Source organism: Crocuta crocuta, unplaced genomic scaffold, assembly GCF_008692635.1.
Source record: "Crocuta crocuta isolate KB4526 unplaced genomic scaffold, BGI_CrCroc_1.0 scaffold38, whole genome shotgun sequence".
In the NCBI taxonomy this organism is placed as follows: domain Eukaryota; kingdom Metazoa; phylum Chordata; class Mammalia; order Carnivora; family Hyaenidae; genus Crocuta; species Crocuta crocuta.
This window is the reverse complement of record NW_027532605.1, coordinates 3,376,644-3,396,681: the sequence shown is the minus strand read 5'-3', so window position 1 is coordinate 3,396,681 and position 20,038 is coordinate 3,376,644. Positions and strand designations below refer to the sequence as shown.

Genomic DNA, 20,038 nt, shown 5'->3' with positions numbered 1-20,038 from the left:
CGCAGCTAGCAGACACAGGGCTTTATGCAGAGGAGGAAAAAGCACCCTCTGGCACTCAGTTTAGGAATGGGGGCTCCGCCTTTCAGGCAGATGTGGCCATGTTCTAGGCGCATGGTTCAGTGAGCGAAACACGGCTAGATTTCAGGCCCAGTGTGGCCCCCGCTCCACCCCCCACTCCTCACTATGCCCTCGGCTAGGTACCCATGCAGCACACGACGGGTACAACGGCATGTAGCAGCCTTGAACCTCACCACACAGATCCTTTAAAGATTTTACAGATTTTGATAGTAAACTCTCTCTGGTTTTGCCTTCCTGACATATCTTAGTCTTCCCATTTGTTCCCAATTTAGAGCTATTGACCCTTCTCTTCTCTGCCTTTCTTGGGGTGTGGGGTTCAGGCTGAGGAGCAGCCCCAGACACTTTCTGCCTTCTCCCTGGGACTCTCAGGGTCCAGTGACAGTCAGCAGGCTGCCGGGCTTTGGGCCGGAGCAGCAAGTCAATAATAAATTCCATTTCCAGGGTTTCAAATGGATAATTCAGAAATGATCATCTCATATATAGTCAGAGTTTAGATTAATTTGCCCCAGACTCTGTCTGCTTGTTGCCCACATGGAGAATTCCCAGGTACTTTTCTATCCATTTCCCAGGCTTGATGAGGTCTCTCTTCATTTTATCTTTGTCAGCTCAGAACTGTACCACCTGTACCTGTCACTCCTCAGATTTCATTCTCTACTTCCTTTCCAAGAACAAGTAATACAGCGACTAGCAATAAGAATAATACAACTTTAAAAAAAAACACTGAAAATCAGGGGTTTCTTTCCCCTCTCCTTTAAAAAAAGGCTTTAGGGTTTTCCTCTACTCATCTACCCCAGTGCCTGATACTTGGTTGGTACTCAGTGAGAGAATAAATGACTAGATTGCCCTTAAAGTCAGTTTTGTTTTGTTTCCATGTGTTGCTGTGTAGAAGCAGCCTCTGTTGTACACATTTGCAAGGCCCTCATTCTCCTTGTTCTCCTCAGTGAACTTTCAAACTGTAGTGATGCAGGGGTTGCATAATAGATCCTTCTAGTATGTTGGATACTGCACTCAGGTCATCCAGTGAAATTTAATTGTTCAGCTTTCTTTCATCCCAAGTCTTTGTTCCCATATTTAACATATACTGGGGTGCCTGGGTAGCTCAGTCGGTTAAGTGTCCAAATCTTAATTTCAGTTCAGGTCATGATCTCACAGTTTGTGGGTTAGAGCCCTGCATCAGGCTCTGTGCTGATGGTGTGGAGTCTGCTTGGGATTCTCTCTCCCTCCCTCTCTGCCCCTCCCCCATTCACATTCTCCTTCTCTCTCTCTCTCAAAGTAAATAAACATTTAAAAAATATATCAAGTATTTCTGAAACTAACATTTCCATTTCAATTTTATATCTAGATAAAATAGTGACATATTTTCCCCACTTCTATCATAGAAAGAGTTTACTGGGGGAGAAAAGTTCTATACAAACCTCATCTAATAAAGGTTTTTATCCTACGTACTTTTCAATGGAGAATTCTGCTATTTTCAAATTACTTAACTAAAAAATTTAAAAATTAATGTAAAAAATTGTAAACACGTAGAGTCAATAGTAAAAGGAACTCCATCATATACCCATCATCCTGTTTCAATAGTTTTTAGGAGTTCTTGAATTTAACCTTGGTTTGTTTGCTTTAATTTTTTTAATGTTTATTTACTATTGAGAGAGAGAGACAGAGACGGAGACAGAGAGAGAATAGGGGAAGGGCAGAAAGAGGGGGAGATACAGAATCTGAAGCAGGCTCCAGGCTCCGAGTTGTCAGCACAGAGCCCGATGCAGGGCTTGAACTCATGAACTGTAAGACCATGATCTGAGCCGAAGTCGGATGCTCAACTGACTGAGCCACCCAGGTGGCCCCTGTTTGTTTTTTTTTTAACATGCCTTGACTTCTATTGTCCCTTCTACTCCTGAAATTCTCCTGTTCTTCTTCCTGTTGTGGGGATTTTTATTTTAACCTCTGGTGGCAGGTTGAAAATTTATTTATGTAATCATAAGCTCCCAACATCTCCATCTGTATTATCCACAGAATGACATAAGCTGTGGACTTCCTAATCACAGGCTGTTTGAGTGCCATTCCCATACAGTTTGCTACTGGATACTTGTCAATCATATTTCTGTGAGCAAAGCACTGACTTGTCCTTTGTTGATTTAAAGGATGTTTATGTGACAAAGAGCCTTGAAAGCGAGAGGGAGCAGGGCTACTCACTGACCATTACAGAAAGATTCTGGGCTCAGGGTTCATCTCCTGTAACACAGCTATGCACAGGCTGATGTCACGTGGCATATTCAAAATATGTAAAATGTGCAAAAATGCCAATGCTCTGTTGCTTTTGCTGTAATTAACTCCTTCATCTCTGACCTAGGAATCTTGGGTATTTTCCTAGCATCCATGAAACTATGGCATGTTAACTAACCTATTGGTTTGCAAATCAGGTAAATGTCAGACCCTTCACAGTTCTTAACAGTTTCAGCAATGATGGTGGGGTGCTGCTATAAAAGACACCGCTTTCCGCTTTCCGGAAGAGAGTGGATGAGTGCTTCACAGACCAATTAATGGGATTTGAGGGAAGTCCGTGGGAATCCCTAGTGAATGGACTACATTCTAGGAAATAGATGTCTGTTTGTTTTACTTTGTTGCCTGATAATGATCAGAATTACAAAGGTGGTTCCAGGCTGAATATCAGGAAGTAGTTTTAGAAAGAGTTGCCTGACTAGTACCTTGATTGTTGCTACCTGTCCTCTGAATGGGGGAACTTCCTTACCAACTGAGGGATTAACCTCCATCTGCCCCACTGTAACAGCCAGTGCTAAGATTTATTCTGGGTTGGCAGAAGGTTCCACCCCCCCCATTCAGACAAGTCACACAGACACATCCACAAAGAGCATGAAAGGAAGGAAATTTGCTACCAGACTGGACAAAAGCCAGATGGGTCATTAGAGCTTTGACTGGTCACTTGGGGATGAGGGGGTGGGGTTTGTAACAATTATCAAGGAAGAATGCAACAGCTGTGCTTTCTTATAGCTCCTGCAATCTATAATGCTAACTTTAGATCCATCAGGAGATGACATAAAAGGTCTCAGAATTTTTTTAAAAAAAAATTTAAATGTTTATTTATTTTGAGAGAGAGAGAGAGAGAGAGAGGCAGAGACGGAGCATGAGCAGGGGAGGGACAGAGAGAGAGGGAGGCACAGAATCTGAAGCAGGCTCAAGGCTCTGAGTTGTCAGCACAGAGCCCGACGTGGGGCCTGAACTCATGAACTGTGAGATCAAAACCTGGGCTGAAGTCGGCTGCTTAACTGACTGAGCCACCCAAGTGCCCCCAGAATTTCTTTTGCAGTGGATTCTGACTACTATAATGGAACACTGGCCTTCTTCAGGAGATTTTTCTGAGACAGAAGAAGTCTTGTGGAAAAACATTTATGAGGCACTGACTAGGGTTCAGGCTCTTACTTCTCTGGATTGGGCTTATAACGTTAATAAATAAGAAAGAGAAAATGATCTCTCTCTACCCTCTCTGACCTCAACCACATTAAGGAGAAACCATTCGAGGTGGGGGCTGATGTTTCCCTTCCTATCCCCAAGGAGGATTAAAGGCCACACACACCCATTTCAGTAAGTTGGGGAGTCCTGGAGTGAAATAAAACTTTTATGGCTCTGTTGGTACACAAGTCACTATTCTACCTGCATGCGTGGAAGGAAAAGGCATGCAGATTCACCTAACGGAGTTTGGACAAGGTTCATAGCAGAGAAAGGAAGTTAGCCTGGCTTTGTGGGTGCTGCCTTTTGAGCCAATTCAATGTACTGTTGTTGCTGCTTTTACATCTTAATGTCAATGGAATTGATGCTTATACTTCTCTGTTCCATAAGTACCAGAGAGGATTCCCCTCAGTTGAGAAGAATTGCATGTGGAGAATGTTGATAGGACACAAACATTTTTAGCGATGCCCAGGGCATTTAAGTCCCCCCAGAGGGGCACCAAAAGCATACTGGAGCCTTGCTGTGCAAATGAGACTAATCTTGACCTTCAAGTGCCAGTGGTAAGATGTGCCGTTAGTGTGTAAAATGGCATCAGCAGCACTCACAATGTCTGGCACAGTTGGTGTAATGGGAGCAACAACTGAATTGGCTGCCGGGATGCATGTATTTAGTGAGCTCCTCTATCCTCTAATGTCCAAAGCTTTCCTTATGTGATGTCCTGTCAATTGCCAAGTCAGGAGCTTCAATTCAACCACTGTGACTATAGTATTATCATATACCTATTATCAGAGGTGGACGATAAACCCTGAAAAAATTCAGGGGCCTGCTGACCAAGTAGTTTCTTGAAGCCATGTGGGTGGATTCACAACATTCAAGCTTTCTGTCAGTCAAGAGAAAACTGCCATCTCTTTGACAACCTGCCACCAAAAGGATGCCCGTGTTGGATACTTTGTGCCCTGGAGACAGCAGGTGCCTCATTTGGGGATTCGATTCGGCTCTTCAGATGGGCTCACTTGCAAATCAACATCCTTTGAGTGGGGCCCAAATGACTAGGCTGCATTGGAAGCTGTCCAGAAAGTTACAGCACACTATCACTTCGAAACTCATAACTTTAAAAAAATTTTTTTAAATGTTTTTTTTATTTCTAGGAGAGAGAGAGAGAGAGAGACAGACAGCATGAGCAGGGGAGGGTCAGAGAGAGAGGGAGTCATAGACTGAAACAGGCTCCAGGCTCTGAGCTGGCAGTCAGCACAGAGCCCGACGCGGGGCTCGAACCCACGAACCGCGAGATCATGACCTAAGCGAAAGTCGGACGCTTAACCGACTAAGCCACCCAGGCGCCCCCGAAACTCAGAACTTTAAAGACACCTCTCAGCCAGAGGTCTCTATGATTGATGATTTTGTTGATTAGGACCTCTAGCAAAGGGAAGCAGCCTTCACCCAGAGATGTCCCTTTGGGGTTTTAGATGCATTACCTTCATGACACAACGATCAGGAAAACTCCTTTTGACAAATACCCATCAGCTTGCTAAAACTGAACACCGACCCACTGAAGCCTTACGACTCTCTGAGAGGTATTCCTATTTTTGGGCGAGTCAGCTCAGATTCAGGCCCAACAAGCTGCACTTGTCAAGTGAAAAGAGTATATTCAAGAGCACAGCCAGCTTGGCCTCAGCAGCTCTAGGCTTTACATGTAACAGCGGTACCTATTCTTTTGGGGGAACCTGTTCCCCACTATGCCAACAAGAGCAAAGTCGCTAGCTCTACAGGGCCCTTAATTCACAGCAGTTTCCCCAAATGCCTGGGCCTGATTATTCCAATAAGCTGAAACCTGGTGTAATTCCCAGGACTGCTATGGGTGTCCAAGTTCAGTGCCAGTGATGCAAACCCAAAATAAGGGAAGTTGCTCTAGTCGTTGGGCTGAACTCAAGGCTGTTCTCATAGGTCTAGACAGTACTATCCTTGAAGAACTTTGCTATATATGTATAATTTTTTACTGACTCTTGGGCTGTTGTCAATGGTCTAGCTATTTGATCTGCTGTTTGGAAACTAAAGACTGACAGGGGCACCTGGGTGGCTCAGTCGGTTAAGCATTTGACTTAGGCTCAGGTCATGATCTCACGGTTTGTGGGTTTGAGCCCCACATCAGGCTCTGTGCTGACAGCTAGCTCAGAGCCTGGAGCCTGTTTCAGATTCTGTTATCTCTTTCTCTCTCTGACCCTCCCCTGCTCACACTGTCTCTCTCTCAGAAATAAATAAAACATTTAAAAATTAAAAAAAAAAGAAACTAAAGACTGACAGATTAAAGGCACCCCTCTTTGGGGCTATAAACTGTGGGAATAAACTGTGGCTACTGATAGAACTGTCTGGATTACACCCAGGCTAAGAGTCTGTTCTCTGTGAGACTGACTAGACTCAAGTTGCTGACTAAGCCTGTACTACCCAGATTTCTACCATCCCTGCCTGGATCCATCCCCATAGGAGACATGGAAACACATCTACCATCATAGACTGGGCATAAAGTGAAGGCCTCTATGTTTCTGATGCAGAGGCTATAGCTGCATGCCAGACTTGGAGCTCCTGCCAAAAGCTGACTCATTTGTCTTGTAATGAGGGAGGACACATCACCTGGGGCATCGACTCCACCCACTCCTGGTAGACTGACTACATTTCACCTTTCATTCCCTGTCAGGGCCACCCACAGAACCTCACTTCTATTGATACTTTTTCAGGTGATGGTGTTTCTGTTCTAGCCTGGTCAACCAATTCTAGCCACACTGCTGGTACCCTTGAAACTAATCCATGTCAATTTTTTGGCTGTCTGGACCATTTGCAGTCTGACAGAGGTGTGCCTTCTATCACAAGCCACTCAACGATTTGCTGGTAGTCAAGGCATTTGATGGACTTTCCATACTCCCTGCTTTCCTGCATCTGGTATTTGCAGGATACCATCTTGCATCCTGAGCACTGGAATGGCCTCCTCAGTAAGTGGCTCAATATCACCTCCAACTCTACCTCCCTCATCTCCTCCTGCTTCACACACATTAGTAAGAAAATTTGATCACTGAATGCAACTCTCCCCAGAGGGGAATAATTTTCTCTCAGCTGCTTCCTGGGTAATGATTAGGCTGCAGGGGGTAGGATGTTATACAGTCCTAACTAGAAGATTCAAGACTCTACTCTTACCATTCCCAGTTAAGATACTTTTACTTTTCTGCTAATGGAAACCTTAGGCTAGCCTGGTTGGTTCACCTCCTATTGCTGTAAATAATAAACTGTCTTTTGTCTCTGATTTCTTATTTTCTTATTTCTTCTGCTAGAATAAATGAAATTATAATAGGCTAACTTGTTAGCTTGCAAGTAGGGTATAATATCAGACTTTTCATGGTCCTTGAGACTATCCCACACTGAACACAGTCTGGATTGTAAACCTACACTCACAGCATACAGCTCTAAAGAAATGATGCTTTTCGCCTTTCTGCCTAGTGTTGTCAAACTGATAGCGATAACTCTGTTACATGCGCTTATGAACTCAGCACAATTATGCTAAGAGCGTTTTGACAAAAAATGGAAATGAGTAGGATTCAGGCACTATTTGTTTCTTTTGTATTACCACGCAGAACAAGAACCTGTGTATTTTCTTTGCAAGATGCCATCATACTTATAGGGTCCAGGGTGTGATTATCTATATGAGAGTGTGCTTCTTAATGACCTTTCCTCCACGGTAACAATGTGCACAACAGACTCTCATTATAGTACAGATTGTATGCAGCTCAAATCAGGGTTGCCTAATTGAAACTTTAATATCGTTGCTGATAGCCATGGATATGTTTAAAGAACTTGTTGTGAAAGCTCCTCGTATGTTTACTAGTATGATTCACCTCCATGCTGTGAGATTACAGTTCAGGAGGTTCCTGATATAGTAGGGATAATGTTAGCTTGCACTGTGGGAGCGTGTGTGCGTGCGTGCATGTGCGTCCATATATGCCACCCTTCAGAACATATTAATTCCTCAAACCCAGAAAAAGTGAAAGAGCTGTTTTCCCACTTGCTAAGAAAAGCTTCTACAGTTATCATAAAGCACAATCTCAGAAGGTCTTTGTTTATATTTGTCAGCGTGTGACAGTTCCAACACACAGTGCTTCCCATGTTTTCACATGTGTGTGTGATAGCTGATTGTCATGGAAACCTCATGAAGCTAGGGGCCTGGAGACTGAAGATGGCTCAAAGATAGCCCTGGAGATGATCATGGGTAACTGGACATTGGGGAATTTGTGGATGATTCAATAAACACTTACTGAATATTTGAATTCTTGGACTCTACTATCTGCAGGTATTGTAGGAGACACTAAGAAAACACAGATGCTAAAACGTTTGCCCATGAAAGGCTGTCAGTCTAGTGGAGGCACCATGAAAAGGCCTGTAAACCAATAACTACTCTTACATATGAATGTGCATACAAGATATTAAATAGGAATACAGAGGCAGAAAGGATTAATTCTGCCTGGGAGTAAAAGGGAAAATTTAGAGTGGAAAGTGATTTTGAGGTCTAGTACTGTGAGAGTATTGCATATAATCTTGTATTCTATGCACCATGAGGCTTAGACCTCCTCAGAGGTGCAGGCAGGAATGTGAGCCCTGGAGTCACACGCCCAGGTGGATACCTGTCAAATCTGGTCTCTATATTATTTATTTAAAACAGGAATGTTATATCACCATACTGAATTATAAGGATCAGAGGAAATAACTAACTTGGGAACACTGGGGTGGCTCAATTTAACTCTTGATTTAACTCAAGCATTTAACTCTTGATCTCAGCTCAGGTCTTGATCACAGGGTTGTGAGTACAAGCCCCACATTGGGCTCCACGCTGGGCATGAGGCCTACTTTTAAAAAGGGGCAGGGGGCTGGGGCACCTGGGTAGCTCAATTGGTTAAGTGCCGGACTTTGGCTCAGGTCATGATTTCGCAGTTCATGAGTTCGAGCCCCACGTCAGGCTCTGTGCTGACAACTCAGAGCCTGGATCCTGCTTCAGATTCTTTGTCTGCCCCTCCCCTGCTCACTCTCTCTCTCTCTCTCTCGCTCAAAAATGAATAAACATTTAAAAAAAAAAAAGGGTGGGGGTGCGTCTGGGTGGCTCAGCTGGTCAAGTGCCCCTCCGACTTGGGCTCAGGTCATGATCTCAGCAGCCCATGGGTTTCAGCCCTGCATTGGGCTCTGTGCTGACTAACAGCTCAGAGCCTGGAGTCTGCTTTGGATTCCATGTCTCACCCTCTCTCTCTCTGCCACTCCCCTGCTCACACTCTGTTTTTCTCTCTCTCTCTCTGTCTCTCTCTCTCAAAAATAAATATTTTTTAAAGAAAGGGAATGTCTAATCTAATGTGAACACATGGTAAGTGTTCCATACATGTTAGTCCCCCTTCCCTCTTACCATTCACCCCTTAATCCTTGTATTAAGTGATGTAGAAAAGCCAAATTACCAGTTTATTGGGAGTCATCATTTGGTTATTCTTTCAGGGATTTGCAGCAGAGTCCAGAGTATTTTGTAGTTTGAAAGCCAAATAATTGAGTGAGTATAAGAAGAGGAGAAACAGCAAAAATGACAATCCTTTTTGCTGGTTACTTTTTACGTAATTCTCTTTTTTAATTTTTGAAAAATCTTGTAAGGGAGGTCATGTTTTCCCCATATTGGAGAGTTTTCTTACCTACTATAAGATTTAGTATTACTTAATTCATTTTGTTTTTTTTTTTAATTAGTAAGGGTCCCAAATTCAGGTACATTGCAAACAGATGAGAATAGTTGGCTACTGCCACCCAGTACTGATGGAAGAAGGCCTGTGTATACATGTGCTCAATTAACTGAGAGCCTGGTATATTTTCTATATGCATATAGTACACACATGCTTCTTCATTAAGAGTAAATGTAAAGTTTCTTTATTTATTTTAAGTCTATTTATTTATTTTTAGAGTGGGGTGGGGCAGAGAGAGAGAGGGAGAGAGAGAATCCCAAGCAGGCTCTGCACTCTCAACATGGAGTCTGACATGGGGGTTGAACTCACGAACCATGAGTTGGGCCAGACTTGAACTCCCAAACCATGACCTGGGCCAAAATCAAGAGTCAGGTGCTTAACTGGCTGAGCCACCTAGGTGCCCCTAAAGTTTCTTTAAAATAATGGGTAAAGAAAATAAATTTATACTATGTTTTGCTTTCTTTTTTTATTAGCATATCACAACCTTAAAGTTATATAGAGTTCATGACTGGAATGTTCCTTTATCTCTCACCCTGAATCTTAGCTGGAAGTCAGAGCTCTCCCAAGGGTTGGGTATGGCTCTAGGGCTTTGGTGTAGATTTACAGTATCAAAATAATTTTTCTCCCAGTCAGTTATGCTTTCTTCCTATATCAGACAAGGGGGCACTGAAAAGAAGACATTAGCTTGTCTTTTTAAAACCTCTGATCAACTCCAAGACATCTCGCCCTAGTTTCTCTGCTACCAATGCTTCTTTTGGCTTCCCCAAAGCTCCTCATATTACTTAGGGTATGAAATAAGTAGTTCTAACCAAAAGGCTCTAAAATACAGCATAGTTCTAAAAAGAAAGTTTGTTTTTCTCATGTGATATAGACTAAAGCAGAGCACTGAGGCCAGCCAGAGAGCTGTTCCATGAGGTCATTCAAGGAAGTCTGTCTCTCCATCTTGTTGCTCTACCATGCCCTGGGGTCACATTCTCATGCCCTGGGCTTAAAGCTGGTTGATCCTTGTCTGAGTTTCAGCCAGAGAGAAGAGTAAAGAAAGTCTTACCAAGTGGCTGTGTCCTTAAGGAGATAATTTAGATAGTGCACACATTAGTTCATTTCTCAATGGCCTGAATTTAGTCACAATGTCACTCCTAATAGCAAGGAAAGCTCAGAAATGTAGTTTATAACCTAATGGCCATGAGTCTAGCTAGAAATCAAGGAGCTCTATGACAAAAACAGGAGGAAGGACACTGAGAGACAACAACCTCATGCACACTCCATAAGATAAAAGTTGGAAGAGATGAGTAGCTATGTAACAGAAGAACGGAGCCTCCCCCATGTCTACCCCTTTTTGGGGGGTCCCCAATCAGGAAGCATTCTTCCATTTTAAAGTGTTTAGGACCCCCCCGCCCCCATCGTCTGTGGCAGCTCCTAGCCGCATCCTCCACAGGAAGCACCCTGACCGGCCTCCCTGCCTCTACCCTTGCCTCCTGCAAATCCACTGTTAACGCAAGTCAGCAGAATATCTAACAGCTGCAAACTAGACAACATCACTTCTCTACTTAGAACTCACCACAAACCTCTCCTCGCAATGACCATCAAATCTAAGTTCTGAACTGCGGCCTGGAAGACTGCCCCCCGTCTTCTGCCTGCTCCCTTCCTTCTCTGTACGCTGCCACTGTCTTTTTGTTGTTCCTCCTTGAATATACTACACTTGTCCTCATCTTGGCTCTTTCCCTTTTGCTAGTCCTTCTGCTCAAGAGACCGTATCTTCACAAAGTTGTCTCCTTCTAACATTCAGGCTTCAACCCCCAATGTGACCACTTTAGTGAGGTGGTCCATGAACATTCCAGCAAAAGCTCCCCAACCTCTCTGTCACCATCGGTGACATTACTCAAAATATTTCCTTCATAACATGCATCACAACCACTATTATTTATTATTGACTTACATGTTTATAGTATATAAGCTCCTGGATATAGGACACCGTCTATTCACCACGGTGAACAGCTGCTAGCAGGCACTACGGCTCTATGAACAGCTAGCAGGCGGTCTGTAATTATCTGTTAGCTGACAGGCTTGATCTTTGTAAAACAGTAAAACTATTTATCTAATAGCTATTAGCACAGGTCCTTGAACAGTGTATGTATTCGTAACTTTTTATTAAATGAATAGAACTAGCTACAATCCAGTGCTTCAGAGAGACAAGGAGTGCCATGTGAAAGGCTTTACATAAATATTTTGTTTTTAGTTAATACTTTCCTAAACATTACAGAATTCGATAAGTGTTGTAAAATACATAGGTCAGCATAAAGGAAAGTCTTACCACTGAAAGAAAATCATTGTTAACCTTTTGGTAAATACATAGACTTTCTTCCCATATGCTCACACTCATACAATTTTAAAAATTGCTGTTATACCATATACAGGCATACCTTGTTTTTCGCTTTATTGCACTTCTCAGATACTACATTTTTGTGTTTAAAATTTTTTTTTAATGTTTATTCATTTTTGAGAGAGAGACACACACACACACAGAGCAAGCGAGGGAGGAGTAGAGAGAGAGGGAGACACAGAATCCGAAAGCAGGCTCTAGGCTCTGAGCTGTCAGCACAGAGCCTGACATGGGGCTCAAACTCACAAGCTGTGAGATCATGACCTGAGCTGAAGTCAGACGCTTAACCGACTGAGCCACCCAGGTGCCCCTCCTCAGATGTTACATTTTTCAGAAATTGAAGGTTTGCTGCAACCCTGCACTGGGCAAGTCTATTGGCACTATTTTCCCAATAGCATTTGTTCACTTAGTGTCCATGTCACATCTTGGTAACTCCTGCAATATTTCACACTGTTTCTTTTTTTTCTTTTTTAAAAATTTTTTACAAATAGTTTATTGTCAAGTTGGTTTCCATATAACACCCAGTGCTCATCCCCACAAGTGCCCTCCTCCATGCACATCTCCCCCCTCCCCCCCCACACCCATCAGTCTTTTTCATTAAATATAACAAAAATGGTGATCTGTGACCAGTGATCTTTGATGTTACTATTGTAATTGTTTCTGGGCACCACAAACCATGCCTATATAATGATGAACTTAATTGATGAATGCTGTGTGTATTCTGACTGTTCCACTGACCAGCTATTCTCTCCCTCTCCTCAGCGACCCCCAATCCCTAAGACACAAAAATATTGAAATTAGGCCAGTGAATAACCCTATAATGGCCTCTAAATGTTTAATTGAAAAGAAGAGTTGCAAGTGTCTCACTTTAAATCAAAATCTAGAAATGATTAACCTTAGTGAGGAAGTCACATCAAAAGCTGAGCCAGGCTGAGAGCCAGGCTTCTTGTGTCAGTTCCCCAAGCTGTGAATGCAAAGGAAAAGATCTTGAAGGAAATTAAAAGTGCTACTCCAGTGAACACACAGATGATAAGAAAGTGAAACAGCTTCATTGTTCGTATGGAGAAAGTTTTAGTGGTCTAGATGGAAAGAAGATCAAACCAGCCACAACATTCCCTTAAGCAAAACCTAATCCAGAGCAGGGCCCTTACTCTCTTCAAGTCTGTGAAGGCTGAGAGAAGTGAGGAGGATACAGAAGAAAAGTGTGAAGCTAGCAGAGACTGGTTCATGTGGTTTAAGGGAAGAAGCTGATTCCATAACATAAAAGTGCAAGTGAAGCAGTAAGTGCTAATTGTAGAAGCTGCAGCAAGTTATCCAGAAGATCTAGCTGAGATAATTGGTGAAGGTGGTTACACTAAGTGATAGATTTTCTGTGTAAATAAAACAGCCTTATATTGGAAGAAGATTCCATCTAGGATTTTAATGGCTAGAGAGAAGCCAACGGCTGGCTTCAAAGCTTCAAAAGACAGGTTGACTCTCTTGTTAGGGGCTAATGCAGTTGGTGACTTTAAGTTGAAGCCAATGCTCATTGACCATTCTAAAAATCGTAGGGCCCTTAAGAGTCATGTTAAATCTACTTCTATACTCTATAAATGAAACAACAAAGCCTGGACAGCACATCTGTTTATAACATAATACACTGAATATTTTAAGCCTACTGTTGAGAAAAACAACTCAGAAGAAAAAAATCATTTCCAAATAATTCTGCTCATTGACAATGCACCTGCTCACCCAAAAGCCCTGATGGAGATGTACGGTGAGATTAATGCTTTCATGCTCACTAACACAACATCCATTCTGCAGCCCATGGATCAAGGAGTAATTTCAACTTTCAAGTCTTAGTATTTAAGAAATATATTTCATAAGGTTATAGGTGCCTTAGATAGTAACTTCTCTGTTGGACCTGGGCAGAATAAATTGAAAACTTTCTGGAAAGGATTCATCATTCTAGATGCCAGTAAGAACATTCATTATTTATGGGAGAAGTCAAAATATCAACATTCACGTGAGTTTGGAAGAAGTTGATTCCAACCCACATGGATGACCTTGAGGGAGTCAAGACTTCAGTTGAAGTAACTGCAGATGTGGTGGAAATATCGAGAGAACTAGCATTAGAAGTGGAGCCTAAAGATGTTGCTGAAGTGCTGGCAATCTCATGATGAAACTTTAATGGATGAGGAATTCCTTCTTACAGATGAGCAAAGAAAGTAGTGTCTTTAGATGAAATAGACTCCTGATGAAGATGCTATAAAGATAGTTGAAATGGCAATAAAAGATTTAGAATCCTCCATAAACTTACTTGATAAAGTAGGATTTGAGCAGCAGTAGGGTTTGAGAGGAATAACTCCAATTTGGAAGAAGTTCTACTGTGGGTAAAATGCTACGGCATCACATGCTACAGAGAAATTATTCATGAAAGAAAGAGTCAATCAATGCAACAAACTTCACTGTTGTCTCATTTTTAAAAATTTTCATAGTTACCCCAACCTTCAGCAACCACTATCTGGATCAACAGCCGTCAACAACCGTCAACATCCAGGCAAGAACTTCCAACACACACACACACACAAAAAGGGCCCACTGAAGGCACAGATGACAGAACAGGTAGCATTTTCTAGCAATAAAATATTTTTAAATTACATACAATTTTTTAAGACATACTGCTATTGCACACTTAAGAGACTATAGTATAGTGTAAACATAACTTGCATATATGCTGGCAACCCAAAAAATTCATATGACTTGCTTTATTGCAATATTTGCTTCATTGAAGTGATCTGGAACCAAACTCACATGTATGCCTAGATGCAGTTTATTTCTTTTTACCTATGAGATGTATTTATTTTATTTTTGTTTTTTTATTTGAGCACAATTACATACAGTGTTATATTAGTTTCAGGTACACAATGTAATGATTCAACAAGTCTATACATTTATCATCATGTGCTCATCAAGGTAAGTGTACTCTTAATACCCTTTATCTATTTCACCCATCCTCCTACCCACCTCCCCTGTGGCAACCACCAATTTTTTCTTTGCATTTAATAATCTAGGTTGTTTTGTTTTATTTTGTGTCTGCCTATATGCATTTTAAACAGAGACCTTGCCAAGCATACTCACAAGGAGTGTTTAATTATTTGATTGATTAATTTTACGTCAAACAGGTAATGTACTAAGGTCGTAACAAAGTTCGAGAGAGATCCATGTCACACAAGAGTGTGAAGACCCAACCAAAGTTCCAAAATAATGCTTATTTGAAAGTATGAGTATGAACATTAAGATTACATTGTGTGCTTTAGTTATATATTTCAGGTGGTGATTAGAGAAAGCACAGAATACGGTTTGCACGACACACCTCTTAGCTGGCAGACCCATGCTCCATGCTAGGGGCTCTCTGCAGGGTACAGAAGAAAACAATTCTCTAGAAAAGTTTGTCAAGTCTGAGATGCTGCTTATTTTTATTTAGCTCTAACTCTTCTTCCTTTCCACAGAAGAGCATTGATTGCTTGTGCTTTCATCTTTCCTAGCAAAAGATGGTAAAATATCAACAGAAGAAAACTATCAAGATTTATTTTTACCTTTACCACAAACAAGTATGTAACGCAAACTCCCATGATGGAGCTGTACAGTTATGGCTATGCTATCAAAATATCAGGGATGCTGTCTTTCCGGGAGCTGAGGGAAAACAACTAGCTTTGGAAATTTGGTACACAAAAGTATATGAATACACAAATGACATTTATAGATCCAGATATACCCATCTACCCATATGTATATATAGTTGGCATCAAGTCACTAAGCATAAAGATGCAGTGGGTGTTTACAACTTTTTTTAAAAGGCATTATTTGCATTAAAAATGGTTTCTAATTTTCAAAATAGTCTGTGTGGAGTTGGAAAATTTGGGTGAAAATATAAGAGTGGGGTAAGAAAAGTACTGGACAAAAATTGGACACATATGCTTATAAATACCACAGTCTTTTGTGTTTTCAGCCTTTTACATACATGGAAGAAGGTGTACTTTGTGTTTTCAGTTCTCACTTTGCCCGGCAACTGGTATGAGTTTGGTCAAATCACTTCCCCTCCTTAAGCCTTTGTTTCTTCATCACCAACATAAAACAAGAGAGGAAAAAAGCAAGGCATTGGCACTAGTACATCATGTAGCTCTCCCAAGCAGTCCAGAATGTCCCCTCTAGCCTAGCATTCTAGGATTGCTACCGTGAATACATTAATTGTATTCTTTGGCACAGATCAATTATAGGGGTTATTGCTAATTTTTTCCTTTTGTCTTTTTGTTTGTTGAAAGGATGTTGGTAGGGTGGTTTTACTAAATGGTGCTTCACCTGCTTGAAATTGCTTGTGTGGTATCTACCAACATGACTGACATTTTTAGTTATCTATCCATTGTGTCTGCAAGCCTCTGATGCTGGTTGAAGATTGACTTAGGCCAAAACCCACCCCAAGTGGATTTGCTGTGGATGGCCACTGTTCATAAAAGGGAGTGGTTGGTGACTTGCCACAAGAAGACTGTACTGAAGAATACAGTCACTTCGGAGCTCTGGCCAGAGAGATGGGACTGGATGAGGACATGGCAGTGTGCAGTATGGTTTTCAAGAGAGAAGAAGTCCTTGCCATAAGTGATCAGTGGTTTTTGAAAATAAAATTATGCTGAAGTCTTCTAAATCTTGTGGATGGATACTAAAGATTTCATCACTGCCCACAGAACAACTCTTGAGAAAGGAAGCACACAACCTGAAAATTTCCTGCTGTTTTGAACAAGGGCTTGGAGGCTGAGAAGGAGAAATGGACATCCAAACAAAAGGAGTAACATAAAGAATACCCATGTGTCAGTCACTGCTAAAATAAACAGTTAAAACTTTCATAACAGAAGGGAAACCCTCCTAGAGGTGCCTCATATAGTAGTTGAGAATCCCAGGCACAGGCTCAGCCACAGTTCTGAAACCTTAGAATAAAATCAACAATCCCTCTAATTGTTTATCACAATGCTTTCTTTAGACATTTTACTTGAGGAGTTGGGGTGGAGCAAAGAATAAGAAAATCCTTTCTGAGCTTGCCTCACATCTAGTTTGAAAGTAGAATTTTTTTTTACTGGAACTGCTGATCTGTAAGGCTACCAGTTTATGTGGGTTTCAAAGGGCTCTTAGAGTTCAAATATGGATGTGTTTGTTTGTGTGCCAGTACTGTGCACATACACACACACACACACACACACACACACACACACACACATACACACATGCCCCATTTACATCTCCAGGCCAGTGTTTCTCAATCTCTGAACTATTGATATTTTGGGTCAGTTAATTCTTTCTCTTTTTTTTATGTTTGTTTATTTTTGAGAGACAGAGAGAAGGGGGAGGGGGTGGGCAGAAAGAGAGGGAGACAGAGTCTTTATGCTGACAACAGACAGCCCAATGCAGGGCTCGAACTCAGGAACCTTGAGATCATGACATGAGCAGAAGTTGGAAGCTTAACCAATTGAGCCACCCAGGAGCCCCTACTCAGTTAATTGTTTATTCTGAGGCTGTCCTGTGTATTGTATGAGCATCTCTGGGTTCACCTACCAGAAGCCAGTACCATTCTTTCCTCCCTCTATACCTACACCCCCATCTCCCCTGACATCCAAAAATATTTCTGAACGTTGCTGTATGTCTCCTGGGGGACAGAAATCTCCATTGGTTAAAAACTTTAGGCTGAGGCTGAGATGAGGATCTTTAGAGAGGACAGAGTGAGGAACGTGAGGTTTTTCTCTAGGGTTTAGATACTTATTCTCAGGGTTATTCTATTTATGGAAATTATCCCAAAATGCTCATAAGTGTTTTTAGGAAGCTGATGTCATCCCAGACAAGCCAAATATTACAAATGTTATTTTAAACTGTAACTTATAACTGCTTTTCTACAGCATGTCTTGATGGATTCAAGCATTTGCCTTGAGGAATGCTGTCCATTCATTTGTTGTTTTCATAACTTGTGGCACCACTGGCTTTCCCTTGGAATAGCATCAAGTGGTGCTCTGCTTTTTCCCCTAAAACTTTGCAAACTACTTTGATACATTGCTGAAGATACATTTTAGCAGACTTTTTTTTCTCCCTGCACTTCTCAAAGAACCCACTTTGTCTACTTGCTTGGAGAGCAATTATTTTTTTTTTTTTAATGTTTTATTTATTTCTAGGAGAGAGAGAGACAGCGTGAGCAGGGGAGGGTCAGAGAGAGAGGGAGTCACAGACTCTGAAACAGGCTCCAGGCTCTGAGGTGGCAGTCAGCACAGAGCCCGACGCGGGGCTCGAACCCACGAATCGCGAGATCATGACCTAAGCGAAAGCCGGACGCTCAACCGACTAAGCCACCCAGGCGCCCCGAGAGCAATTATTTTTAATCTGAATGTAATTAAGGCATAGTTGCCTAGATCCACTTTGACATTGTGCCACACAGGCTTAAAATATTTTGCAACTAACAAAATTGTAGTTTGATACAACACAGACCTTACCAAGTAACTTTATGACGGAACCTCATATCTTAAGTAAATGTAACTAGGAATTAATATACCTTAATTCAAAGCTTAAGGATACACCCATATTCAGTGTTTACATCTTACCTTGACTTGTATTTTACTCCCAAAGAAGCGAAAAACAGTACAAATGATGAGGGGTTTTGTGCGTGTGTGTGTGTGTGTGTGTGTGTGTGTGTGTGTGTTTCTCGGTGGTAACACTCCAGGACTTTCCTTCCAGAATTTATTTCAACATCATTTATTGAACACTGAGTCTGAACAGGATTTATGCCAGTTTTTAGCAGATTTTGTTTTTGCAGTATAATCAGATGTGTTTCTTTTAAAATTGTGCTGTGATGAATCTTTTCTCTATTATTTTGATATTAGTGAAGATTAACTACCACAAAAGTTAATGTTTTCTCCAGCTATAAATGCAGGACTAAAAAAGACCAGAAGAGAAGGAATTGGCAAAAGGGAGACTGGGTTTTTGAAAAGCCAACATATAATATTATAAGATTAAAATAGGTGGTGAGAATTCTGTTTCTTATCAGTTTACTATTTGGCATCAAGTGGACAAAAACACAGGCATTCTCAGGCTAACTTTTTATTTTCTTCTGGATAGGTGGCAGGCCCAGAATATCACAGGTTAAACTCCTGAAATGTCTGTAATTGCAGATGAGTTCTGGGAAGAATATACACCTTCTGGCCTATAAATTGTCCACCGTGTCTTTCCATATTTGCTACTGATTTATTACAATATGTTAAGTATCAGTGAATAGGAACAGCGTGAATATTACTACTGCATTGAAGGATTTTAACTTTAATTTTTACTTGCTTTTAGATTCTGCATCTTCTGTGTTAGGTGCCTGGGCTCTAATTTGGTGTTGATTTACTTGGCTGTGTGGGAGTTATGTAAAATTATCCCACTGATATAAGCCAGGTGTTCACAGCTCTTTATGCATCAGGGACTACACTGGAAGCTTTCCAAGAGTAGGTGTCTGTGACCTATATAGCAAGTATGACAGAGATGGCACACGGGCCTATTTGCAGTGTCCCTTAGGCAAGCTGTCCCCTCATGCTCACTGACCTCCTCCAAGGCCCCTTGCTGCCCCGATCCCAGACCTATTCCCCAGTCACCTGGGAGAAATGTCTTTGGCAACAGTCAGATCCATGGCGCCTTCCTGACCAACACGGAGAGTTTGCAGCAGCACAGGGCGCCCCCCCTACCCGTCCCCTGGCTGAGCGTCATCTTCACACCTCTACATCCTACACCCCTAGCTGGTCTGAATGGTACAAAGTGCCTAGAACCTTAGAAAATTACTTTTCAGAGGTTTAAATCTCAGCTGTAATAGCACAGAAAACGATACATTTGCTATCTTTGACAAACACTGTTATTTTAACATTTATTCATTTGTGAGAGAGAGTGGTGGGGGAGGGGAAGAGAGAGAGACACACACACACACAGAATCCAAGCAGGCTCCAGGCTCTAAGCTGTCAGCACAGAGCCCGACATGGGGCTTGAACCCACGAGCTTTGAGATCATGACCTGAGCTGAAGTCGGAGCCTAACTGAGCTGCCCAGGCGCCCCAAAAGCTATTATTTTAAAAACACTGTCTCTTGTTCTTCTGCTCATTCTTTTCTTTTTATGCTGTTTCTAAGTCTTGTTTCTTGGTTATTCTTTTTAAAGAGGGAGAAGAAGTAGGTTAAAAAGCAACCAGAAGATGCTGGAGAAGGGAAAGAGACTTGCTAGTGGAGGGTGCACAGGGAGGATTATCAGCTTTCATTTTGGAGCAAGACTGGTGCCGCTGGGATAAAAGTCCTTGCTTAGTGTAGGAACGTATGGCAGCAGTCATGGACCCAAG

The 20,038-nt window shown here is 41.8% G+C and overlaps 1 pseudogene; it reads right to left on the bottom strand.

Moving 5' to 3' along the window:
• Positions 1-14,824: 14,824 nt before the first annotated feature.
• LOC144244927 (small nucleolar RNA U13) lies at positions 14,825-14,934 on the bottom strand (annotated as a pseudogene).
• Positions 14,935-20,038: the final 5,104 nt, after the last annotated feature.